This window comes from Desmodus rotundus, chromosome 13 (genome assembly GCF_022682495.2).
Source record: "Desmodus rotundus isolate HL8 chromosome 13, HLdesRot8A.1, whole genome shotgun sequence".
Taxonomy (NCBI): Eukaryota; Metazoa; Chordata; class Mammalia; order Chiroptera; family Phyllostomidae; genus Desmodus; species Desmodus rotundus.
Genome location: NC_071399.1, coordinates 72,335,428 through 72,362,867, shown reverse-complemented (window position 1 = coordinate 72,362,867; position 27,440 = coordinate 72,335,428). Strand labels below are relative to the sequence as shown.

The window sequence follows — 27,440 nt, the reverse complement described above, 5'->3', positions numbered from 1 at the left end:
GTTTGGTGCATGCTCTTTATCTGCTGGGAAAATTTGCTGTTCTTTTACATATTTTTGTTTCTTAGAATATCTTTTCATGATGCTGTAGCAGTTGGACTTTTGGCTGGAGGTCAGCCAGTCTGGAAGGCTACCCTGGGGCGACCTTTCTCCTCCTGTACAAGCACAGAAGTAGGCTGTTTTCTGCAGTTAGGGCTCATCTGTGTGACTGCTTCTCCCTACCGCTTCGGTTTATCTGAACCATATAGATCTAGAGGGCATCTGGATAGCCCTGCTCACCCCAACTCCTGACCTCTTCCTATAAACAGGTAACGCAGTGTTTGCACTTTAGAGAGAGCCCTTTATCTTCAAGAGGTGGCTCAATCTGAGCTCTGACCTCTCTGGGCTTCTTCTCTCCACCTGCTCCAATGGCTTTTTGGCTATTTGTACATGATCTTGAAGCCAGTAGATTATTTATATGTAATTTCACAAAGAAATAAAGTTTTCAATGTTCATTGTTTTCTTCTTTGAGCTTTTGCCTTGTTCTGAGGAAAAGAGGCAAAAACTGAGTTATGCAAGCCTTTTTCAGGTCAAATATTTCAAGGCACTTTCTGTTCACAAGAACTGGACTTAATGAGAAAGAAAAGGACTATGGGTTCCAAAGATCCAGAGCTTGTTTCACTCAGAGCGTAGACTTTGCACTGTAAACTTGATCGTAGGGAACGCTGCATGAGGATTACAGAGCAGTTTTCCTCAACCAAAGGAGGAAAGAGAAGAATCAGGTGGCTGGGGTGAGTTAATTTGAAGGAAATGTGACTAGATCATACACAGGCCTCTGACAAGTGTCTGTTCTAATTTGGAATCTAAACTATGAGTAAAGCATGAAAAGATTTTTTAAAATTCAAAGATTAAAAAAACAATGAGGAAGGATTGCAGCATCAACCCTGCATTTGGGGGAGACCTCAGAGCAGAAAGATCCATAGTTTAGCTTCCTAACTTGGGAAAGTGAGTTTTAGAGCAAGTATCCAATGCAGCACCTGAAGAATGGGAAAGAAGAGCTAAGGAAGTTTTTTTATATAAAAAGTACCCATAGAAAGAGAAGTGGTATAAGCAAGAGAGATGCAAAAACTTGTAGACTCTGAGACCAGAGGGCGTGGGTGAACCATTAACGTTGGTGACAGATGTCGAAGAATTACAACAGGGATCAGACAGAGGAGCTACGCCTTCTTGGATGTCAGCAAGTTCAGAAGACATCACTTGGACCAAACATGTCTTCCCAATGCCAGGATGATGCAAAAGCAACAACATTCCTCCTAACGGAGATTATTGCAGAAGAAATGGAAGAAAAGGAAGGAATCAGTCAACTAATTGAAAATTTAACTTGATTTGGCCACACATAAGTTGTAAATGACCGGAAAATCTTGAATTGCTCATGCTATCTTTCTGCCATCTCCAAAATGAGAGCTACAGAACAGAGTTAATTTCACTTACAGAGAAATAAACACTATTAGAAGTTTGCACACATAGGTTAGTGATTGTAAAATTTTATATCTGCCACATGTGAAGGCTTGCCTGAAATTCCCAGGAACATTCATGCAAAACATACTTGCACCATGAACTAATGCAAACCTTAGACAAGAATTGGAGGAAGTCAAAACCACTACGCTGTGAGGGAACTGTACACAGAAAGCAATAGTTTGGAACCCAAAACTGTGAAATTAATTTCACTGAGCAGATATTGGCAGTCAGCAGAAGGAAAAAAGAGAGTCGCATAGGGTTATGTTTCAGGTCATCAGCTCTACTCTGAAATGCCAAAGAACTACTCATAAATGACAGGCTGATTCTAGGGGTTCTAACTTAGGCCATCAATGTAATGATGGCCCTGCATTTGAAGAGTTTGACTTTGGAAGAAGAAAGGGGATCTTATGTGCAAACCGTGAGGGGAAGACCCTGGAGAGTGGAGACACCATCACAATGCAAGAGCCAAGAACTGGTAAATATCCATCAGTGTCTTAGCCAGACTTCCAGGACATAGTGATAGGACCATCATGACTCCTGGGAACAGTGGACATCACAGGAGATTTAGACTGGGGCCCTGTACATCATTTCCTACAGCCGTCAGAAGAAGCTACCCTTCCTTATCCCAGCTTTAGGAAAGGCCCTTCTGTTGTACTAACCACTTAGTCGGGGAAGCTAGAAGAGAGACATTCTGAGAAAAGCAGTGATGATTCTACAGTGCAAACAAGTGACAACTTCACCTGTGATCCATAAATAACTCTATAAGGTCAGAGATCCTGAGAAGTAAATTTGGATAGACAAAATTTGAACAAGGAATTCACTGTGGTACTCTTGGCAAAACGTGTTTCCCCTGGGGATGCAAATACTTACTAGGAGGATAAGAGAAAGAAGATAATCTTAAAAATTTAGCCAATGCAATTTATGTTTGCAGTCATTCTTAAGATCTTAATGGTCTCAAGACTCCATTTACTGAATAAACAGTATCCATTGCTTTAAGAGGAGGCCAGATCCAATTTAGAATGAAAAGTCACCATTTCATTTCAAGTTTGAAAGGACCAGTCTAATAATCCAGAGCAGGCAAGCAGAAAGGTTGAAATTCACAAGGGTCATGTCTAAAAACCCAGGATGGTGGGCAGTAGTTTCAGGGGGATCCCAGAACGGAAAAGCAATAGTTTGGGCTCCCCAAGTGAAGCCCACAGATTCAATCCAACATAGAATAAAATGCTGTTAACTAACAATGGCTGAATAAGTCTTTGGACTCTTGGACTTTTGAGGTCCCTGACCCAGTTTTGGTGTGGGGACGGCCACTGGGGGCTTTTACTGAGAGAACAGGTGGACTGAAGGAGCCCTCATGTTTAAGAACAACAAGGAAGATGAAGAAAGTGTGATCTCACAACTGGAGGCTCTGGGAAGGTTATAGACTCACTAGTGGAAACACGAGTTCCGCAAGTCCAGGCAGGGCCAGACACAATTTGCTGGACCAAAGGAGCACAGAGGATAACACTTGGATCAGATGAGCCATCCCTAGGCTAGAACAATGCTTTCAGCAGTCCCTCCTTCAACCCCTTCCTGACCTAAGTTTTAGTTCAATCCCTGGCTTTAAAGAGAATACGAGGGAGTAGTATCATGAACTGACTGATTTAAAACCTTAAATTGACCACATCCAATTCAGAAAATTACTGAATAAACTTGAATTGGCTATACAAAAATTTCCAACATCAGAGAGACTGGTATTTCTTAAGTAGCTTCAGTTATAATGGGAAAAAGAAAACATTTTTATTTTTTTCATCCAGATTTTGTGACTATGAAAATTAAACCCAATATATATATGTTGAGAGTGACAGGTAAAGAACAAACATTTAACAAATTATTTCTAGTAAGTATTAATATGCCTCTCCACTTTTATTTGAACTTTATGCCTTAGTTCCATCAACTTTTAGATCTTAAGAGCCCTCCATAAAAGCAAACACCTTTAAAATGTCCTGTTTATAAGGTGGCACAAAAATACTGGCAAATAAAATCTGTGGCTCTTAGGGAAGTGATATACAGTAATTATGGGAATTTGATGGAGCAACAAGGATGGAGGTAAAGACTAATGTTTGAGAGGGGAGCATTCTAAAACAGTTGATCTCATTTGTAATTTTGCCTGGAAAGGAAAACAAGCTCATCTGGCCCCCAGTCACACATGAATTATTTGCACCAGGATGACATTTAAATAATTGATAATGAGCAACTTAGCTTAATATTCTTGCCAACCAGACTGTATTGAGAAACCAATTTTTTAAAACAGTCTTGGTAAATCTGGGATCAGGGTAAATGCTTTGAGTGGTCTTGCGGGCTATTTTCATCACGGTATAGGAGCCCAGTGGACTGCTTTTCTCTCCATTAAAGGACTGCACCAGAGCATCTATTTATATTCCGCAGTCAGGCCACCAACTTTCATGGAGGATACTGCCAAATGTGAAACATTCTTCCCGTAGTAATTTCCTTTTTTATTCTCTAGGAGTGCCACCATTCTGCTTTGTGTTCGTCCTCCCCATCCTGTTCCACAGGCATTCTCAACACATCGCAGAGTAATTATAGATTATTTTTTAGTTGTAATACTTTTTGTTGGTTACTTTTACCAGTATTTAAGGGTGATCTTTATTCTTCATGTCATTTCTGTAACGATTCCAAATCACACTGCAGGTAGGTCACATCGGTCAAGTATATTGCCTGATTCACATATTTATAAGCTTCGATCATTTCCTAGTCAAATTGTTTTACTGTTTCCTTTGACTTTCTCCTAGATGTGGAATTTTTCTTAGTTTGGGGCTTGGAGAGCTTTGTCCATCGACTATAAAGTTCTAATCACATTTTCTTTTTATCCAGTTGGAATCACCATTTTCAGTGTAAATGGTGATATGAAAGTGCCCCCAAATGGCATTCTTTTCATGCTGCCTTAAGACAATGTGTCAGAACTATTAATCTTGTCTCCAGTCTTCTCTCGGACCCTAAAGCAAATTCTCTACCCATACTTGTAATTACTTGGATGAGTTTATAGTCATATAACTAATTGCAAATAAACCCATCAACTGTTTGAAATGCTAAAATTAGTAATAAGGGACTAATCACTACTGTTTTCATTATATATAACTTTTCAATAATGGTAGTAAGTGTTTTGTTTTTTAATTCAAGGAAACAAAGCCATCTTATTTAAAATATTAATGCCTCATGTTTGAGTGTAAGCTTTTTCACGTATGATATTTGGGCAGGAAGACTTCTTTCAACATATATTAGAGAGTTATTGATGAATCCATGCAATAATTAATTCAGAAGATATTTAATGACTGCCCACTAGTTCCAGGCACACTTTTAGGCAATGTGAATATATTACTAAAGAAAACAGACAAAAAAATATGTTCTTACTGAGATTACGACCTAGTGGTAGAATATAGAAAATTAAATATGAACAAATAAATTGTGTTTACTGTTGATGTCGATAAATGAAGAAAAATAAAGCAGGAAATGGAGACAGATGGAGCAGAGAAGCGGTTGCTACTTTTTAAAGAGTTAGGCTGTCTGGGAAGGCCTAACTGACTAGGTAAATAGACCCCAGAAGGTGAGGAAGTGTAACAGGTGCAGATCTAGGCAGAGCCTACAGGCAGAGGGAGTATACTTGGTGTGCTCAGGAATGACAAGGAGGTCTGAATGGGTAGAAGACTGTTATGGGGAAGGCTGAGAGGTGGTCTTTGGAGAGGTGGCAGAGATCCCTGACATAACTGCTTTGGAAGTCTTTAAAAGGACTTTGCTTATAAAGGGTGAGATGTGACACCATTGTGAAGGCCTTGAACCAAGGAGAGAGATAAGACCTGCCTTGGGTTTTAAGAGGTTCCCACTGGATAATGTCCTGAGAAGTATCTATGTGTAAGGAGTGAAGGATGGAAGCAGTGGGTGAATTAAAGCGACTTCTGCAGTAGTTCAGCTGAAAGACGAAGGGTGTTAACAATGGAGGTGGTTGGAGAACAGCAGGTTCTGGATATGATTTGTAAGCAGAGTCCACAGGAGGTGTTGATCGACCATATGTGACCTATGAGAGAGTGAGTCAAAGATGACATTAAGGTTCTTACCCAAACAGTTGGGAAAAAGAAGGAATTGAGATTTACTGAGATGAAGAAGACTACAAGGAATAGATGGATAAGGTCTGGAGTTCAGTTTTAGACAAATTAATTTTAGGTGTCCTTTACACATGCAAGTGAGCTATAGAGTGGATAGTAGAATAGATAAGTCTGGAGTGAAGGGCACCACAAGATACACATGTGAAAATCATTAGCATATAAATGGCATTTCAGGCCATCAGGACTGAATGAGATCACTAAGGGAGTGGGTGGGGATAGTTAAGAAATCCAACAATGAAGGTGGGCACTGGACACTGGAAAAATCAGGGTGGGGTAACATGGGGAGGAGAAAAAAAAGGATGAGAGAATGTGGTGGTGGGGAAGGCAAAGGAAGAAAATGTTTCAAGGAGGAGCCAGTTAAACTATCTCTTTAAGTATGAGTCAGTGTTAGTGTTAAACTTCATCTTCCTGTCTGTGCCAAGTGCTGCGCATAGGTCAAGATGATGAAAACTGAGCATATACCAACAGATTTAAACACTAGATGTAATTGTTGTTGACCTTAACAAATGCAGTTTTAGTAGAGTGGTGAGGATAAATGTCTTATTGAATTGGTTTCAAGAGAGAAGGAGAGGAGAAATTGAGTACAGAGGAAAAAATAGAGCACTTCTTGGCAGACTTTTGTTATAGCAAAGAATAGAGAAGTGGGATAGGAGCTGGAGGAGAATGGGTGATCAGGAGAAAGGTTTTAAACTTTATTTTCTAAGACTGTGTACATTATAGCATATTATGTGCTAAAAAGGATGATTCAGTACAGAAGGAAAAAAACTGGTTATGCAAAAGTGAGGAAACAATGACCAGAGCAATATACATAAGTGAGTGAGAGGATAAGGAGTTCAATGCCAAAGGTGGAGGAGTTGGCTTTAGATAGTGGCCCTATGGTTTATCCATCATGTCAGGGGGGAGGGCAGAGCTATAAGGAGCTGCATAGCTGGGATGTGAAATGTGTATGTGAAACTTTACTCCTGGGGGCTTCTGTTTGCTCAGAAAAATAAGAATTCAGGCTATCTGGAAAATGATGATGGAAGACCATGCGTTGGGCCAGGAAATGTCCTAGGATTGTTGGGGAGTACTCACATCCCAAATAAGCATTTTGGAATTTGGGTTGCTTAGGAAAATATTTCCAGAGGATGAAAAAGTGTCTTGGAAAACCTGAGTGATTAAATATTTGGGGGAACCATTTACACTACGTTGGCCCTGCTTTCCAGAGTAACAGTGTCAATGAACAGGTTAACAGCGACTTCAGAATCCTCTTCAAAGAAAGGTGTTTATTATGTGGTAATTTTCCCCCAAATTTTTGAGAGCTAAGAACTCTTTGTGTAGCATCACCTGCTGGCCTCCTCCAGGACAGTGTCCCTCGGACTGCAGTCTGGAAAGCCGCCACCACAACTCCAGCATCGCCAAAGATGTGCATTCGTCCCGAAAGACAGGCTCTGCCTCGGCCGCCATCCACCTACACGGGGCAACCTCTGAGCCAGAGGCAAAAGTTCGAGTCAACAATTATAGAAGTGCTCACTAATCTTTTCTCAATGTCCCTCATTCATGAGCTATAATGAAGATAAAAAAAGCCTTCAATGACAGTTAAGTCTAAAGGGAAGAACAGTGTGCTGGGATCCAAGAACTCAAACCAGACGCGCACCAGGCAGGTGATTTTGGCAAGTCTTCAACACTCATGCATCTGAATGTTCGTGAACACGTCCCCCCCACCACATGTGGGTGCAGAACACTCAGTGACTGAGGGTACTTGCCTGAAGTCCATCAACCTAACAGCACATCTCAGCTCCATCTCTTGCTAGCTGTGTTACCTTGGAAACAAGTAAAAGTCCATGGATCCCAGTTTTTTTCTTTTTGTGAAAAATAGAAGAAGATATCACCTACCTCACTGGCTACTGTGAGGATTAAATGAGAAAGAAAAACACGTCAAACACTTACAACATTGATTTTTATGTGTATATTGTAACAAAAGAAAGCAATAATGCATAGGGAGCAGCACTTTTCTAAATTAAAAGTCCTATGAAATTGTAAAGCATATTAGATCTTTATTAACAATGTGGCAAAGGCAATTCAATTTAAAATGTTCCTAAAGAAAAACATATGACACAGATAGATTTGGCTCTTAAAAGTAAGGAGCCGACCTACTGCTCCTTCACAATATCCCTAATCTGTTTTATCCCCAGTATTTTGATAACGGCCTACATCAGAGGCTTATCAAACTTGTATTGCATTATTGCAGAAAGGAATGGCTTTGCTGCTGGGGATAATAATAGTGATAAAGTAGTAGTATTTTATATCTTTGGCCTAGCATTTCCTTTACAAGCAGGTATTACTCCTGATGGGGAAATAAAGGTTAAAGAAGGGTTAGCTGACTGTGTGAAGGTCAACGCCATGGCACAGTCCTGCTGCTCACAGGGCAGCAGTCTGTATTCTGACTCTCACAGCTCGATGGTTAAGGTGCTCGTGTAATGTTCCTTTTTATCCGGAGGCCTCTGACCATTTACACCATTCTCCCTTTAACTTAGACGTGTTTTGCTAGCTATTAATATCCTTTAAGTACTTGTTTTATGCTCACTTCAAGATCTGGACCTACCAATTTCAAACAGCGCTACTTTGAAAAAATTCCAAGATAATTACAGCAATTTTTTTTCAAAAAACATGTTCAAGTTAAAAATAAAACCTTCCTTTAGATTTGAAATTTCAAAGAATTACGTTTGCTTGCTTACTATAAGAAGATAATTCTTAGACTTTTTGATGCTAAGATTAAGAAATACACTACATTTGGCAAACAGGCGTAAACTGTGTTGGAGTACGTCTGCTATTAACCTCCGAGCCCGATCCAAGACTAGTCTCCGAAGTAGAAGCTAAAAACCTGAAGTCTGAGTTTATTGCCAAGTCCATAGAGATTGTCTGTCTCCTCTCTAACTTTGATGCTTTTAGATAAAGTGGCAAAATATTTCTTTGCTCCTTGATTACATTACTAAATGAAAGTAATATTTATAAGTGTTGTAGGGGTTAAGTTATATAAATATTTTTATTAGCACAGGACTGTAACAGATACAGATTCCCACATGGGGGTATGCGTGAATGGACACAAGTTAACACACATGCACAGAAAGAGATAGAATTACGCGTGCTGTGCGTCTAGATTTTCGCAGCAGAACCAGCCATATGTTTCTTGTCTAGGCGGCTGCCCAGGGAACTCGTGCATGTGGGTAACAGTTCTACAGGCAGGAAGCCGTACACACGATCAGCATAACTCATAATGCAACAAAGAGGCATGCTAATAGCAAATTGTATCCGTATAAAACACTATTCAGCCAAACTTTTTTAAATGAGTAATTCTGGTATATTAATAAATGATGTATTAATATAATGGTCCCAGTGTAAAAACAAGATATTTTATCATGAAGAATGGCATAGCATTTTGCACTGCAAGATGTGACAGTCACATCATCTCCCTGACTTTGGTCTACACTTATCTTACTGGAAGCTCACTGGAGTCAGCCAGGACACTACCAAGTACCATGCCTAATAAACAGTGGTTAAAGTCTATGAAAAATTTTGTTTATTTTGTCATTGCAATGGGATAGAAGTGCTTCCAGCTTCAAAGAAATAAAGAATGAGACTTAAACTCTTTTTCCCTGTATGAAATAAATAGAAATATATGTTCTGCTTAGTGTGGGTGTGGGGTGGGTAGCTTAATAAAGCTATAGAATTCCATTTATAGAAGAAAAATTTTATGTGTTAAAAGCAAGCCTTGCATTTCACCTGACATTTTCTCCTGAGAAAATACAGTCACTCTGTTTAATTCAATGAGAAAAAAATATTTAATAATTGATGAGGATTTGTGGAGTTGGAAATTGTAAGCAAGACAGTATTTCAATACAACAGCTCTAAAATAACTAAATAGACTTCCTCCGTTGTATTTACTTACCCTTTCTACAGCACCTATCATCTCAATGCATAGGCATAAGAATACTAGACACAATATGAGGATGAAAATACAATGATTCCATCTAATTTTCTCTCTCAGTGAGCTAAAATATTGACAGTGTTCAGATATGCATTTGTTCCCCTATGTTACACTGCTTAGTTTGTGGGACTAAAGCATGCATAGTATGTACAATAAATATGTAGAGGTTGGTTTGAAAGAAATATGAAGGTATGACCCTATTTTAATTAAAAAATAACTCAGTAGTTTATTTAAATACAACTAATATACAACTAAGCAGATATACAGCAGGTCTTCAAATAACATCATTTTGTTCAATGTCACTTAGTTATAACATTAATGAGATTTCGCAGGAATTTAACTCTTATTTATATCAATTAGCTGATGGTAATATTGGTTTCATTACACATCATTTTGCTTAAAGTTGCAGAACCTATCATCGATATCAAGTAAGGACTTATAGTTGTAGTGATAGCTAATGGCCATGTATTTGATTTTTCTTGTTCTAGTTTCATCCTCATTTTTGAAGGTATCATCTCTCTACTCATGATCGTGCGATAACCTGTTGAGTTTCTGAGTCCATATTCATCTACTGGGTCTGTTGAGATTATTCAGCACTTCCTCATTGATGAAAAATATATGGAAATGATGTATAGCATAACAATGAATGGCACATTGTACAAAATCCTTGTAACTGTAGCTTTGAAGATGAAGTGACATTAAAGCATCAGATGCCTCCGTGTCCTCATTCCCGCAATGGGATCTGTGCTCAGTCCCAAATGTTTACGAATGCCAGACACATGTGAGGCACTTTTCTCCACACTGGGCTGCAGCAGTGAGCATGAGAGAAGAATCTGCTGCTCTTTTGGAAGTCCTCCTTTAGTGGAGGTAGGCTGCAGATAGAATAGCCCTGCAACCAGGATTCTCTCCGGCTACACAGCTGTGCTTTACTCCTCAATGGTCTGCTCCACTCTGCTTTGGTGAGAAGTTTTCCAACTTTCAGATAAACCAGGGCCCTGCGGTCTTCATTCTTCAGTGGAAAGGGAAAGTGTGCTTCTGGAGCCAGAGGGGAGCTTGCTTATATGGACAGGAGTCCCTGCCCCTGGTTCCTGATTGGTCTGTCCTCATGCAAATGAGGACTCCAGATTTTTGAAGCTTGATTGGTCCAAAAGGCACTGATTGGTCAGAATAGAGCTGGTCTGATCAGCTGAACTGTACCGCTCTGTTGAATGGGGAAAGCCTCAATTCTATTGGTAGAAAAGGATTCCAAGAACTGCTTTAGAAGGACTGGCTCAGAGGGCAGAAACACAGTGCAGGGAGGCCGGCAGTTCAGAGCTGGCTTGTGTGAGAGGCCCCTAAACAGAAATGGCAGTTAGGCTCTTTATGTAAAAAATCTGAGCCCAGTTAACCACCAGGAGCCCTTCTCAGTAGTTATATTTTTTTCCTCAGGGTTCACAGTAGAAAGTGTTACATGGAAAAAGGTTAAAGTGAAGGAGCCTCCGAGGTGCTTGGAGAGCTTACAACTTGTAATAGTTTGGCGAAACTCACACTGAGAAGGTGAAAACAATAGTATAGATTCATAGGATTCTTGTGAAGATTAAATGAATTATGTGAGAAATACCCTGAACAGTGTGGCACATAGTAATGGGTTAAAAAGTGGCACTTTATAAAAGAGGGAGTAGAATGTCAGTTTATAAATTTAGGGTTGTTTTGAGAAAGGTTTTCGTTTGCCCTGCAGTTACTTTCCCTTATTAGCCAGGCCATTTTTATCTGGAATTGAGAATGAAATTGTATTTAAATTCTGCATAAAATGTTCAAAAAGCTAATTTGTGAATTGGATAAAAATTTAAAAAATGGCAAACCTTAGTCTTCATGGGTAAATTATCTATAATTTATCCCTGTCTTTAAAAGAGGAAAAGAGAAGAAAAAGGATGAGGATGAAGAGGGGGAGAAGGATAGGAAGGAGGGAGGGAGGGAGGGAGGAAGAAATAAAAATTCTTTAATAAGAGTCTTTTAAGGATAAAGTTGCTTTAAGTCATAGATATAGTTTGTTATTTTAACTTCCTATGTATTCTAACTTGGAAGATAGGTAATTAAAGCAGATGCATGCCAAAGCTAGGAAAATACTAATCTTTGCTAATTGAATTAATGTGGTCCAAACATTTTATTGAGCTACTCTAAAAAATTTTATTTATTTCATTAGATTATTTTTCTTGAAAAACAGCTCTAATATTTTACTAAGTGACTGTAGTGAACAAATAATAAGTTACTTGTATTAAAGAAGCTAATGGTTCTAGCTAACACAAAATAAAAATAATTATAGGGCACCCACAATGTGCTGGGCAAGTTGGAAGTTTTCGTTTTCCGTCAGAATGTTCTGAGGACTCCGGTTCTGGATGCTGATGTAGATACCAGTAGGATAGCTGAGAAGTGGTTGGACACAATTCTTGCCAAGTCTCACAGAGCTCATTAGGATAAGATCTCATCAGTTTTTCACATCCTTATAAAGCAGGTGCTATTCCCATTTAGAGGGAGGAAAACTCAAACCAAAAAAAATTAAGCAAGCTGTCAAAGGTCACGCCGTCAAATGATGGAACCCGAAGTCACTTTGGGACCTTTGTTTCACAAACGCAAGCTCGTACACTGTTGGCTCACTAACATCTGAATATAAGATGCAAATGCTGTTTATATTTACCTTCTGGTTGTGACATGCTTCTCCAGGTCTTAAAAATTAATGTTCATTTCTCAAAGACATGGAAATTGATGGAGTGGAAAGATGAGCCATAACCAGACTATGTAACTGGGTGAAGCTTAGCTGAAGTTCACACGTTGAGTTCGCTAAATCTCCCATGGATTAATCTAAAACTGACCACATTATGGTTTGTATACTTAGATGGATTTTCTTCCACACTGTGCAGAAACGTGCATGTTAAGAAACATTACAAAGTGTTGCCCTGATCTGTGTGGCTCAGTTGATTGGGCATGAGCCGGCAAAGCAAAAGGTCACCAGTCTGATTCCTGGTCAGGACAAGTGTCTGGGTTGTGGCCTTAAGTCCCTGGTCAGGTTGCATTCAAGATGTTTCTCTCTCACATCAATATCTCTCTTGCTCTCTTTATCCCTCCCTTGCCCTCTGTCTAAAAGTAAATAAATAATTTTTTTTTAATTACAAAATCTTTTTTTGGTAGTTTATGAATGGAGGTCCTTACAATAATGGTGTCAATAGCTTGTAAGCCTATGTTATGTTTTTTTTTTGTCTAGCTGCCCGCCTGCAAGTATTTAATAGAGAGCCTCAGTAATATAATGATTTGCAACTTAAGATTAAAACATTATTAAAAATTACATAGTAAAAAGGCAGAAACTCTTAGTTGTTTGTCCCAGATTCCACCTATGATGCCCTTCTCTATGAACATTTCCTGTGATTGGTCCTCAGGAAGCCATGTGATCCAGTTCTGGCCAATGAGATATAAGCAGATGATATGGGTGCGGCATCGGGAAACCTTTCTAAAGGGAATAAACTTGACCTAATTTACCTTTACTCTTTTTTCCTTCTTCCTAATGTGGAGGGGGAAAAGTTACACTGTAAGAAGGGGAGCAAAGAAAATGAGCTTGGGGCCCTAGGGCAGCAGGGAGCAGTCACACAGTCTTGATCTGTAGTTGCCTACCTTTGGATTTCTTGTTTCACTGGGGGGCGGAGTGCACAGGAAAAATGCATCTTAAGCAGACACTACGTTTTCTGTTTGCAGACAAAAGCAAGGAAATCCTAGTCAGTCCCATGATCTTCCTTTCTCCCTTCCTTTCCCCTTTCCTGTCTCTCCCCCTATTTTCATTTCATGTTGTTTTATTCCTAGGTTGCTGACTACATTTTACTTCTCTCTATTCTCTATCAGCTGTCTAATTTGTTATTTTAGCTTCCAATATGGTAGAACTAATTATCTATTTAGAAGACTTCCAAATTTATCAGAAGTAAAAACAAGCATTCCTGACTTTCATACTTTTTTTTAAATCCTCATCTGAGGACATTTTTTTCATTGCTTTTAGAGACACAGGAAGGGAGAGAGAGAAACATCAATGTGAGAGAGAAACATTGATTGGTTGCCTCCCATAATCACCCAGACCAGGCACTGAACCCACAAACTAGGCATGTGCCCTGACGGGGAATCAAACCTGCAACCCTTTGGTGATGGGATGACACTCCAACCAACTGAGCCACACTGGCCAGGGCCATGATTTTCATACTTTTAAGACCCTTCTTTTCTCTTATTACTGAGGCTTGAAATATGAGAAAAAGAATTTCTCTTTTTTTTCTTTCCTGTACCTCTTCCCCCAGAAAATAAGTTGTTGAACTTTGGAGTCTGAATCTGTAATGTCTTTCATAGCTGCGCCAATGTTTACTTCCTATCGTGGCCAGAATCCTGTCCTTTCCGCTGGGCCGGGGCAAGATGGGTTTGACTCCTGTCACATTCACGTTCCTGGAGTTCAGCCCTACTAGTAGAAGATTTAAAATTCAAGCATTCTTGTGTACCAATCTAAAGTTTCGTTTCGTTTTTTAATTTCAAAGCACCACCCACCTTTAGCACGAACACACGGAAATGGCTCTGCCCTCTTCGCTGACATCGAGGTAACCCAGGGAAATACTTCTGAAAACCAGTCTGACAGTATGTTTCTAAAACAGTAAAAACTTCATAACCTTTGTTTTAAGAACACCACTTAGGGTATATTATCTAAAAGAAATATTTTTTAAAATAAAGAAGCTAAGACGTTCACTATAATGTAAGTACACTTGCAGAAATTTGGGAAAACTCTAACATGGGGATAATAAATTAAATTAATAATGGCAATTCACTATCAGGAAAAGGGATTGTGAAGACTTTATGTGACAATCAAAAATATTAATAAAAATGGAAATAAGATGATAAAGCCCAAGTCAGAAAGTAGTTGCTCCTTGAGGGACAGCATAATGAAGCGACGGGGATGGCCACTGTATGCAACTTAGCGAGTAGTGGGAACATTCTATTTCTTACTCTGGTGGCAGGTCACAGAAGCATACCTTAACATACACACACAATAGGTATCATTTTACATGCATGAGGTATTGCACCAAAAGTATTTCATTAAGTTGGTTTAATGATGAAAAATAAAAAATCCCTCTTTTGAAAAAACTTTCAAGGGCAACCTTCTTCACAAAATCTTTCTTAATCTTCACAGATATAATTTCATCCAAAGTGTTTTAACTGTACCTCATGTGTAGTTATTCAATGGTTTATGTAAACTCATCTTCATACACTTTTAACACTAAGACTTGTACCTTGTATAAGCATGAAGTTAAAGTCATTTTCTTTGAACCACATATACTTTGGCTGAATTACATTATTTCCATGGGGATATATTTTTTCATTTGTAATATTTAAAAGATAAACTCAACACCAAAAAGACAAACAACTTATTTTAAAAATGAACAGAGGATTGAAATAGACACTTCTCCAAAGAGGACATATAGATGACCAATACACATATGAGAAGATGCTCAATGTCACTGATCATCAGAGAAATGCAAATTAAAACCACAATGAGATACCACCTCACACCTGGCAGAATGGCCATCATCAATAAATCAACAAACAAGTGTTGGTGAGGTCATGGAGAAAGGCAAAGCCCGTGCCCTGTTAGTGGAAATGCAGACTGGTGCACCCACGGTGGAAAACAGTATGGAGTTTCCTCAGAAAATTAATAATGGAACTGCTTTATGATCCACCAATTCCACTTCTGGGTATATATGCAAAGAAACCTGAAACACTAATTCAAAACAATGCATGCATCCAACGTTCATGCCAGCATTATTTACAATAGCCCAGAAAGGGAAGCCACCCAGGTACTCAACAAAAGACGAGTGGATAAAAAAAGCTGTGGTATATTTACACAATGGAACGTCACTTGGCCAGAAAAAGAATGTAATTGTACCATTTTTGACAGTATGGATGGACTAGACTAGTGGAGTAGCCAGTCAGAGAAAGACAAATGCCATATGATTTCACTTACATGTGGAATTTAAATAACAAAATTAAGAAACAAAATTGAAATACTCACTGATACAGAGAACAGACTGATGGTTGCTAGAGAGGGAGAGGGGTTAAGGGAGCCCGTGAAAAAGGTGAAGGGATTGAGAAGTACAGATTGGCTGTTACAGAACAGTCATGGGGTGCGATGCACACCATAGGGAATATTGCCAAGAACATTGTAATAACAATGCACGGTGCCAGGTGGGCACTAGAAGTATCAAAGGGGAACACTTTGTAAACTGTACGATTGTCTAACTGCTATGCTGTCGACCTGCAACTAATACAAAATGATACTAAATGTAAACTGTAATTGAAAAAATAAAAAAGGCAAGACTAGATAGAGTTGAAATCAGCTATGTCTCAATTTGTTATATTTAAAATGCAGATTATCTCTATTTATTACATTATAAGTCCCATGTTTGCAGTCTAAAAACTTGGAAAGTGCCCTTTCTGTTTATTCTCACCTGAGGATATTTTTTCTGTTGCTTTTAAAGAGAGAGGAAGGCGGGGTGGGGACAGAGAGACAGCCTGCAAAGAGAGAGAGAGAAATATCAAATGGTTGCCTCCCGTACATGCCTGGACTGGGGATGGACCCTGAAACCTAGGTAGGTGCCCTGACCAGGGATCGAACCTTCAGCCTTTTGGTACATGGGATTATGCTTCAACAAACTGAGCCACACCAGCAAGGTGGCATTTTAAAAAGCAAATTTGCTATGAATTTTCTCTCTGGCATTGAAATTTTTTATTTAGTACAATGTAATTCTAATTTTGAAAGAATGGGAAGCAACATATTGCAGTTGATTGAATAATTGAAATAGATTTTCTTTAAGTTTTCAATCACATGTTACATGCAATACCATTCTGCGCCAGTTTCAGATGTATAGCAAAGTGGTCAGAAAACCATGCGCTCTCTAGAGTGGGCCCCCTGCTGCCCCAGCCCCCACCTGGCCCCAAACCCTGTTATCTCAGCATTGTTGACTATACTCTCCCAGTGCTGCAATCTGCATCTCTGTGGCTGTTCTGCAACTACCAGTCTACTGCTTAATCCCTTCACCTTTCTGACCCACCCCTCAACCTCCTTCCCCTCTGACAGCTGTCAGTCTGTTCTCTATGAGTCTGTTTCTATTTTGTTTATTGTATTCATGAAATTCCACATTTAAGTGAAACCACATGGTATTTTTTGTCTTTGACTGGCTTGTTTCACTTAGCATAATACCCTCTAGGTCAGTCCATGCTGTTGAAAAGATAAGATTTCCTTGTAAATATACCACAGCTTTTTCATCACTCATCTACTGATGGGCACTCGGGTTGATTCCAAGTCGTGGCGACTGTAAATAATGCTGCAATGAACACGGTGGTGCACGTACAGGGTGGTGCGAAAGTAGATTTATAGCTATGAATGCCTGAACCACAGAGTTTATTCTTGTATTGTCATTTATAAATTATTGTATTATATTCATATAAGCAACTGTAAACCTACCCCCTACTTTTGTCCCACCCTGTATTCTTTCAAATTAGTGTTTCAGAATTCTTTGGGTATGTTCCCAGAAGTAGAATTGCTTGGTCATAACACAATTCCATTTATAATTTAAAAAATATACATTTTATTGTTTGTGCTATTATGGTTGTCTCAGTTTTTGCCCCTTCGCCTCCTTCTACCCAGCACCAGCCACCCCCGCCCCACATCCCTCAAATAATCCTCACAGTACTGTCCAGGTCTGTGTCCATGGGTCGTGCATGGAAGTTCTTTGGCTACTCCCTCTACCTTAGGTCAGTCCCCCCACCCCCTTACAGCAGTCAGTCTGCTCATGTCTCTGTGCCTCTGCTCCTCTTTTGCTCATTAGTGTATTTTGTTCACATATAAGTGAGATCATAAAGTATTTGTCTTTCTCTGACTGGCTTACATCACTGAGTGTAGTAGTCTCCAGGTCCATCCAAGTTGTCATGAAAGATAAGAATATCTTCTTTTTTACTGCTACATAGTATTCCATTATGTGAATGTACCAAAGCCTGCCTTTACCACTGGTGCTGGTGGGCACTTAGGCTGTTTCCAGATCTTGGCTATTGTAAACAATGTTACTATGAACACGGAAGTGCTTATATTCTTCTGAATTGGTGTTTCAGGATTCTTAGGATATATTCCCAGAAGTGGAATTGTTAGGTCAAAAGGCAGTTCCACTTTAAATTTTTTTGAGGAACCTTCACACTGTTGATTGCATGACTTTTGATGATTACATATCATAGGGACAATTAAATTAGGGACAAAAAAATGCTCCAAAGCTGATTTAATGAAAGTATCTAATACAAATTTTATGATATACATATTTTCTGTAAAAATTCAGTTTTGAAACTACAGGAAATTTAAAATTGATTTTCCTTGTAGATGATCATACATTCACAAACACCTTTTATATAATGTTTTAAAAATATTTAATGTAAAAAATGTTAAAGTTGCATACATTCATGTTTCCTTATTTAAAAGTAAATTATTTTTTTATTGTTGTTCAGGTGCAGTTGTCTCCATATTCTCCCCACCCCTCCCCTCCACCCCAGCCATCCCCACCTCCCCCCCTCAATCCTACACCCCTTCGGCTTTGTCCATGGGTCCTTTATACATGTTCCTTGACAACCCTTCCTACTTCTCCCCCCATTATCCTCTCCTTGCTCCCCTCTGGTTACTGTCAGTTTGTTCTTTTTTTTTTTTAACACTTCCAAAAACCTTGTCAGTTTGTTCTTAATTTCAATGTCTCTGGTTATATTTTGCTTGCTTGTTTGTTTTGTTGATTAGGTTCCACTTATAGGTGAGATCATATGGTATTTGTCTTTCACCATCTGGCTTAATTCACTTAGTAGAATGCTTTCTTATATGTAAAAACTTCCAATGTAAAAGAAAGTTGCTTGAAGAATGTTGCCAAAATCAATGTTCAAAAGGTAATTCTTGACACATTTGAGTTTTGCTTCTTCTTTTCAATATATGCACCCAAACAGAAGAAACAGGTTCTCTGCCACATTGTCTTTTAATGTATGTCCTTCAAATTTTATATCATTTATGAACATTTAGTTGTTCAATGAGCATGTATCCATCCCATACAATGTGCAGAATGGTATGATGGGTAAAAGGTAGGCTAAATAGATGGTTAAGGTGCAGCTCTTGTTCTCAAAGTGTTACCTGTGACTGGGGAGCTGATAATAATAATGAACGCAGAAAGGTGTTAAGTACCTTAAGAATAACTGAGGGAATTAACATATATCTCACATTGGCTCAAGTAAGCACCCAATACATATTAGTCCTTCAATTTGAGGGAAATGTTATTTAAATAGGTGTGAAAAAATTGGGAATCAGAAGAAAAGGTGAAAAACCATATGGGCAACGGACGGTTAAGGCACTCTTTCGTTACATGAAAAGCAGCTCTAAGAAGGGAAAGACGATTTTTTGGTGAGGGGATGGAATATGTATACATATGCCTGAGTATCATGGAATCGTATTGGGAAGATTCTGTAGAAGGAAGAGGAAGAGGACCATTGAGTAAAGGCACCTAGGATGGGTGGGGCATACATAGCCAGGCGTCCGGTCCACATGGGCTGTAAGGGGAAGTATGAGATATGCAAATCTGAGTGGGTCCTGTCATGTCCTGGTATTGTATTAAAACTAATTTGTGCCATTTTGGGTTTTTAAATGTGGGTATGCTATAATTAAAGTTTTGCCATAGGAGAGGTGGAATAAATGTGAGAGGAGGAGCCAGGGGACTCGGCGCTCAGCAATGGGAGGTGTGGCAGTGGATCCAGGAGGATACTTGAATGGAAGGGACTATGCAGGAACTTGGAAGAGAGACACAAATGTGGATGTGATGAAGATATTTAAGCTAGAAGGACCAAAAACTGTATTGACTGCAACAAAATAAAGTTATGAAATATCGTTTTCCTCTAATTTCCAGACAGCTCTCCGTTCAGATCAAAACATGTTGTTTACCAAATCATCACGTAATGTCACCAGCTGTTAGCACTTGTAGTAAGGCTTTTACATGCCTTTCTCATACTTAAATAGGAAAATTCCTCTTTGCTGCACGTTATTGCCAAAATATGACACATGAAAAAAAAAAGACACTGAACACCTAATTGTACATACTCATTTCTGGCCCTAGGGGAAAAAATCAGGATTGTATTTTTAAAGTTATTTAGAGCTCTGGGAATCACCTTTATTCAATATATTCACTTCTAGTCAATTCTAATGTTTCAACACAGCTTTTATTTATGAAAATGGGCTCCATTTCCCCCCACCCCCGCCCAGAATTATAGTAGTGTTAAATAATCCATGCCATTTTAAATATCATTAACCCAAAGGCTTAAGAACTTTAAATGTACAGATATTGAAGAGAGTCTTCACCTTAGAGAAATCAGGGTTTGGTACAGGTAATAACTCTTTAGTACTGTAGCTGCTGTTTCTACCATCAACACTAATTTTTCACTAAGAGTGTGAATAGCGGTAAAGTATACAAAGATCTGGCAAAAAGTTTTTTTAGTAATATTTACTATTATATTAACTTAAAATGGCTAGTTTTAAAGTTTTGCTGTATCATTTACATTGGATTAGACATTGGCTTTGGGGGTGCTTGTATATGCTCTTCTCTTTTCTTACCATTATGTTAGGTAAAAGAAGTCCAATAAATGTACTGTTTGCAAGAAACTCAGAATACCCACCTTTGTCCTCTTTGCTAACTCGTTTTTTGGTATTTACAATAATAATGACTGTGTAAATGAAGTACACAATGTAACGAAACCGGTCATCTCTAACCCAGGTCAACTTGGTTTTCAGTAGAGGGGAAGTCTCAGATAGAACTGGATCCAACAGCTAGTTTCAACACGAAAATTTTGATTCTGTAACTTCAACCCATTTTAAATGCGGTTAGAATTATATATTCTTGGTAAAATAACTGCGAATTTCTGATGTTTCACATGCCTGCACATACATGCAAAGAGAGGCGAAAGAATTAAACACAAAGATACGCACTTATTTTTGCCAGGGTATGTGTACTTTTCCTACCTTCTCCCCTTAGCTTGTTCACCCCTTAGCTTGTTGAAATCTAAGTTCTATAGAGAGAGAATTACATGAACTGCTTTGGAAATGCGTGACTGTGCACACCCCCATGGCCACGCAATTTCCTCCAGTGCACCAACTCCCCATACACACAGGCTTTATTCTTTCATAGTTTTTGCCCTTCCACACCCACCACCAGTTGACACAATGAAGTGATTCTCACTTTGAAATATGTATCTTTCTTCTTTCTCCTATTCTTCATACTGGACAGTTGCCTTAAGTTATATATTTTTTCTGATACTGATGTATCTCCTTCTTTTAACCACACTATTCAGATCCTAGATATTAACTTTGACCTCCTCCCCTAATTTCCTAGCCCTCTGGAATGGACTTTTATACTTTTATTTTCTCTTTCATCATTCTATTTACATGCCTCTGGCCGCTGCCATAGGCAGAGAGCGCAATTTGGAATGTTTTTCCACGTGCAGAGAAGCCCTGGTTATAGAATAAATTTATGGTCATCCCGCCACTCAGCTCTCTCTGAGAAAGAGCTGTTAGTACAAGAGCTGCCACGATGACATAATTTCTTACAGCATCCTTCTTCTCTTACAGTGAAACTCACTTCCGTCACTCCCTGCCTCTCCTGGCCCCACCTAGAGGGAAGCAGTACAGTGTTTCTAGTAGAGGCAAGTTTTTCTTTTAAATATTGTGCATTTGTTGGTATTCTACCTTTTTCAAACTTGTCTTTTCATGTTGTTTTTATCTCGATGTGGTGGAGCTTAAAGGACTGTTTACCCAGTGCCCAGGGTCAGCCCAGGGGGTGCGGCCCCCAGCTGCTTTCCCCGCACACACCCCGGCGACACACCCCCTGGGCCTCCACGTCCCACTTTTGCTTCCCAGTTTCTTATTCTCTAGCCGCACCCACGTCTTCCGTGTGGGCTTCCATCGCCTTTCCGCTCCCGCTGCGTTCCCCCTCCAGTGGTACTTCGCTTCAGCAGTGGTCCGCAGTTTTCAACACTTTCACACTTGTGCCATTTGTTCTTTGAAACCCCAGGATCAGGTCAAAGACACCTTCTCTCAATTCTGTTTTATTTAAGACACACACCGATTCATCCTGTCGGGACTAGAAGTGAGCTGTGGAATCACCTCCCAAGCCGGACCACCTTCCTCGCCGTCCTCGCCTGCTCAGTGTGGCAGGAGGCAGAGAAAGCTCCAGGCTGCCTTTGTTTTTATTGGTAACGCGCGCACGGCCTTTAGAAGAAGTGCTTGGAAAATGCCACACAAAATGTAGCATGCGGCTTTTTCCTGGCTAGAATTCGATCCTTTGCTCTCATTTCCTGCTTCTCGGCTTCTCCCTTGTTGCTCTTCTCATCCCACTTCATGTTACTTTACTGCAGATCGTTCTCTCCAAACATAAACTTTCCCTTAGCGGCCTTCCCAGCAACCGGGCGGTTTCCCACGCTGGGCGGGCTCAGGGGAACTGAGCAGGGGTGTTTGGCCCGCCTGGGATCCCCAGCGCGCTCACCTAGGTTTGCAAGAAACTGCCGCATGAATCCCAATCGAGGACCGCCGCGCACAGCCAGCCCACTCCCCCCACCCACCCGTCCGCCTCCGCCCCGTCTCCTCCCCGCCTACCCCCACCCCTCCCGCGAGCCCCTGACCCCGCGCCTCCCGGGCAGCGGCGGGGACGGCCGGGCCACGCCGCTACCTCCTCTCCGCTGCCCCAGAATCGTGTCGATCGCTCCCCTGGGCTCGGAGGCGGGGCGGGAGGGGCCGCTGGTGAAGGCGTCAAGGACTCGGCTCCGGGCAGCCCAGATCTCTGGGCACCCTTCTCGGGCGCAGGGCGGGGGGCTAGACTCCACTCCGTCGCCGCCCCCACAGCCCCCACGGTCTCGGCAGGGGTCTGCAGCTCTTGCTTCCCTCTCCTGCTGCAAGTTCGCCAGCTTTCCTAAATAACTAGCGCGAGTGGGCACCCCAACTCCCGGGGCTCGGAAACGAGGCAAGCGTCTCAGCCTCGCCCCCATTCATCCTTCCAAGGTGAAGTGCGGGGAGGGAGCCCACCCGCTTCGCTTGCAAAGTGTGTCGCTCCCGAACCCAAACAATGATTCCCCTTCCTTCCACGCCCAGCCCTCCGCCCGCCCCACCCTTGCGCGCACCCCTGCGGGCAGCCCCTACCCGGACCTCATTGTTGCCCCGCGCGGGCGATGCCCGATGCCCGAAGCCCGATTCCCGGGGCGGTCCCCGGGAGAGGCCGCGCAGCCAGCCCCGCAGCCCTCGGCCGGCCGCCCCAGCCGGCTCCGCCCACACCTTTCCAAGTTAGCTGGCGGGTGAGCCGCGGGGACAGTTCGGGCTCCCCGGCCCCTCCCCGCACGCCCTCACCCAGAGGGGGCAGAGTGGGGGGCGACCGGGCTCCGCGCTTTATTTGTCTCCGAATTCTCTTCCTAATGCTGCCCTGCACGCTGTGACACAAAAGAGGGGACTTTCTCGCGGCTCAGTGCGAGTCCCCGCGCCCGGCGAGTCGAAATCCGGGGTTTCCTCCCGCTGCGCGGCCCCGCTGGCTCCCCTGGGCCGGCGGCTCCCCAAGCTCAGTGGCCATGTGTGGGTTATTTTGGGCGCCGCAGCAAGGTGGTGCAGGTGAAAGGGAAGCGCTGTGGAGGCCGGAGGCTGGGGGCGGGGGCGAGGGTGGGGCGGGGTGGGGCGGGGTGGAGGCTCCGGGACCCACCCCCCAGCCGGGCGGCCCGGGCAGCCAGGCGAGGGCCGGGCAGTGGGTGTTGCCTTCTACCTCTGCGAGCTGGGAGGGGTTAGTTTCCCACAGGGGATTTCAACCATCACACTCAAAGCCCGCCTCCTAATCCTCGGGCGGAGCGGCTCGGGGGCCCCATTTTATGGCAATAAAGCGACTTAGCGCCTGCTGAGCGAGCCCCTCCCCGCCGCCGCCCCCGCCCTCGGCCCCACCCCGGGGCTCTCCCGCAGCGGCGGGGCTTTGTTTCTGGGGAGGAGGACCCGGAGCTCTTTTGTTTGGGGGTTTGGTGTTTTCACCCCCCACCTCACCCCGCCCCACAACCCCCCCACCCGCGCCTCTCCGGTTTCCTGAGCTGCGGGCTGCAAGGGAGGAGAAGCGGCGTCTTGCAACCCCCTCGGCTGGGCCCCGGGGTAATTCGATGCGGGCCTGGCGAGGCTCCCCACGCTAGACCGGGGCTCGCGTCTCGGCAGCCTCCACCCACCGGCCCACCCTACATTTAGCGCATCATGTGATCCGGGTAAGTCATTTGCAAGTACAACAGTTCCCTGGGTTGCCCCCCATTCATTTCCTGAGAACTGCAGAGAGCAGCTGAGAGGCTCTGCCTGTGCGTGTGCGAGTGTGCGTGTGAGTGTGCGCGGGTGACGCCGTGTGTGTGCGAGAGTGAGTGTGTGTGCGCGCGCGCGCGTGTGTGAGAGAGAGAGAAAGGGAGAGAGGGGGACTCTGTGTGAGGGAAAGAAAACAATTTCTCCTGCTCTGCAGCTTCTGTTCAGGTCTGTGCCGATTCCGTTTCTTATCAAAATAAACAACCCCCTCCTCTTTTTTTTTTTTTTTGCCATCCCAAATCAGACCGTATTCTCTTAACATGTTTTATTTTCCTTCTGTCATCTGCTCAAGTTAAATCATTTTGGTTGGTCTGTGTTCTTAAAGGGGGAAAGTGTTCGGAAGCGGGAGGGGGCCCAGGGAGGGCGATGCTGTTGCAAAGCAAGTAGCGTCCGTTGGATTCGTGGAGAAGAAAGAAGGAGCCCCCCTCACTAATATATTTTTTTTCTAAAAGAACTTACCAAGTAACGTGAATTAAGCAAATGTTTTTTATCCCTAGTGGAATTGTTGGTTGCAGTGTTTGCCTGACAGTTGCCAAGGATAAGAAATGAAACACCAGGGCCGAACTGGGGAGGGGGAGGCTCGTGGAAGTATTGATAGTTTGTCCCCAAGAATAGAGCGAGTTCGGTGAATAGCTGCGGCACCGGGGCCGTGTGGGCTGTGGGTGTGCGCTGGAGAGAGCGGAGGGGAAGGGGTTAAGGCGGAGATGACACTGCTGGCATGAATAGTGGTCCTGGTGCTACATTCATTATTGTCTCTGGTCGTAATGATGTGTAACTGTCACTTGCTACAGTGTCTCGTCCATGGAAGTAGCCAGGGGCTGCCCCGTGGCTGTTGTTTTCAATTACGGGGGACTCGGCCGGAGTTGACAAGGGGCAACTTTGCACGTCCACCCTGGCCCGGAAGCCCGCCTAGCCGGCCTAGGAGCCACTTCTTGCCGTAGAAGCTAGCTCCGAGGACTCGGTCTTGACCTTAGCGACATTAGTTGGTGTTCTTGTTAGATGCTCCCCGACAGGGAGAAGCAATCCTGTTTTTGTTGGTTAGAGAACCGCCTATTAGAACTTTGAAAACTTTTATCTTTGGGGAAAAGGGTGGGGTGCACTCAACAGTTCTGTTTCGAAGTGTATTTGAGGCAAATGCTTGGGGAAAAGTACCAATTCCTTTGTTATATGCCCTGCAGCTTCCCAGCCCCCTTCACCCTGGGTTTCGAGTTTTGCATACTTTAATAGTAATAACCTTAATTCAGTTGATGAAAGCTGACTGTGTGGAGTTAAAGAGTATTAGTACGGCGGAATGTGTAATCTGGATAAACAGTTTGTGTGGTTAATATTGTCAGCTCTCTACTTTAACTGTACAGATGGTTTAAGTATGGTTCTGTATGGATTGTTTTAAGCAATTCCACTGGCTAATAGAATTCTCCGCGGAGCACTCGGATATTTTATTTTGAATCAGCTTTAGTATTCTCTGTTCCCCTGTACCACCAGGGAGATGAGCAGCTCTATTTACATGTAGTGCGTGTGCATCTAGTGGCTTCGGTAGACATCTGCCAATCAAATACACGTCATTCTGCAAATCCACCTAGCTGCCTCCATGCCCTTTTCTTACTGGAGGATAGAGTTGTTTAGATGAGTAAATGCTTTGAAATAAATTTGGTGGCTTTTTACAGGCAGCAGCTTGTGATGGGGATAGGAGTGGTCACTTTGGAGAGTGGGCGTATACCATGTTCTAAGAAATGCTCTTTGGAATTGGCATTTAATAAAAACAGTAACGTCCCTCCACCCCCCACCCCCGCCAAAAAAAAAAAAAGATTTTTTTTTTTTGCAAACCTCATTCAGATGTTGTTTACATTTTGAAAAAATCACATAGGAATTGGTTATGATAAAGGGGTGTACTTTTAGGCTAGAAAATGTTTAACTGCAGAAGCTGAGTAGAAATAGGATGTTGAAGGACAGACATTTCGGTTGCATAAGTTATTCTTTATCGCTGCAGCCTGCTCAATCTGGAGACTACCAGGAGTGTATTAAGCTGCTTTGAGTTGGGGAGAGAGCAATGTGAGGATATAAGAATTGGCAGAAATTTTTAATGTGTTTAGGAAAGAGGTTTATTATTCTACCTTGTAATTCCTAACAATTATGAAATATACTTAAGCTGGTAAAATTTGGAATGCTTTCACATAACATTTTCATAATTCATGAACTAAAACTGTATAACTTACATAGCTGTGCCTGGTAAACAGAACATTCTTGAGTTTCCGTTTATTTGTGAAGTGCTTCAGTTATTTATTAATTCATATTTAACAGACCCTTCGGTCAGTTAAACTTTACTTTGGAATGCTTTGTATTACTATTTATTGAATGGAACTTTTTGTGCTAATGAGCCCTTAATATTTTTTTCTCCACCAAGTCCTTTTCAACAACTGATTGTCATTTGGGAGAACACTGGTCCTGGGATAGCACTTGAGACCTTGACCTTAGCAACTCTTGGCTGGTGGTTGTTTACCACAGCTGCAGCCTGTGTGTGTACAGAAAGGGAAGGGACTGCAAACCCTGGTGTGCTCACTCTCCCCCGGCCAAGGGAAGAACAAATGAGGATGCATGATGGTCATTCCTAAGAGCACGCATCACACGTGTAACAGTGATAGTGCTGTGGTCATTTAAAAATACATACAGTATGTTCCTCAGGCATTACGTGCCCATCTCCTGGGAAGGGTAAATGTGGATGGACTTTAACGGACTCAAAGAGTGAGTTGTAGATGTCATATCAAGAAGCAGGCTGCTACCAGCTTAATGAAATAATTTGCTCTTCAATGTAGGGTTTTTAAAATTTATTTTTAAAACTCTCTGCAAAGACCTATAATATGTCTCTAAGCTTAGGCCTCCAGGCCTAGAACTGAGGGCATTTGGAACTCAAGCTGGTGTTGGTTAATCTAGTATTGAGTAACCTCATCAGTGAGGTGATGTTGTTAAATAGTTGAATATATAAAGATCCTGGACATTTTCACCACTGGACAAAAAGCAAAGTGTGGAGTTTTGTATTTATGCAAATTAACATTAGAATAATCACATTAAAATGAGGGTGTCAAATGCTTTTCTTTATATTGTGAAACAATCCTAGAATGTCACATTCATAAATCTTGATGTAGTTGATTTATATATTAATACAAAGTAGTTCATTCTACAAAACTAGAAATGGCACAAACTTACTTGAGAAGTTGTTTATTTTTTAGGTAAGTTTCCCAAATTGTGCTTCCATACTGATTAATGCATCCGAGCTAAAAATTCACAAATAGTTTCATTCAGAATGGACACCATGGTTATCTTTTTCTTTTAGAAAACAACTTTCATTTTTGTAAATAATTCCTAAAATAGGTTTCAGTAACTTATCTCAATCACTTACATTTTGATAGTA

General features: G+C 41.7%; 1 protein-coding gene across 4 annotated transcripts in view; it reads left to right on the top strand.

Annotated features, from left to right (window-relative positions):
- The first annotated feature begins 23,597 nt into the window (after window positions 1-23,597).
- KLF12 (KLF transcription factor 12) overlaps window positions 23,598-27,440 on the top strand; it is a 417,210-nt gene continuing 413,367 nt past the window's right edge. For 2 of the 4 annotated variants that reach the window (XM_045201835.3, XM_053916602.2), the window contains exon 1: window positions 23,984-24,202. The gene's annotated coding sequence lies outside the window, so the exon portion shown is untranslated. Of the gene's footprint in view, window positions 23,950-23,983; window positions 24,203-27,440 lie in introns of those variants that run through there. The other 2 variants (XM_053916601.1, XM_045201833.2) reach the window with 2 other exon arrangements.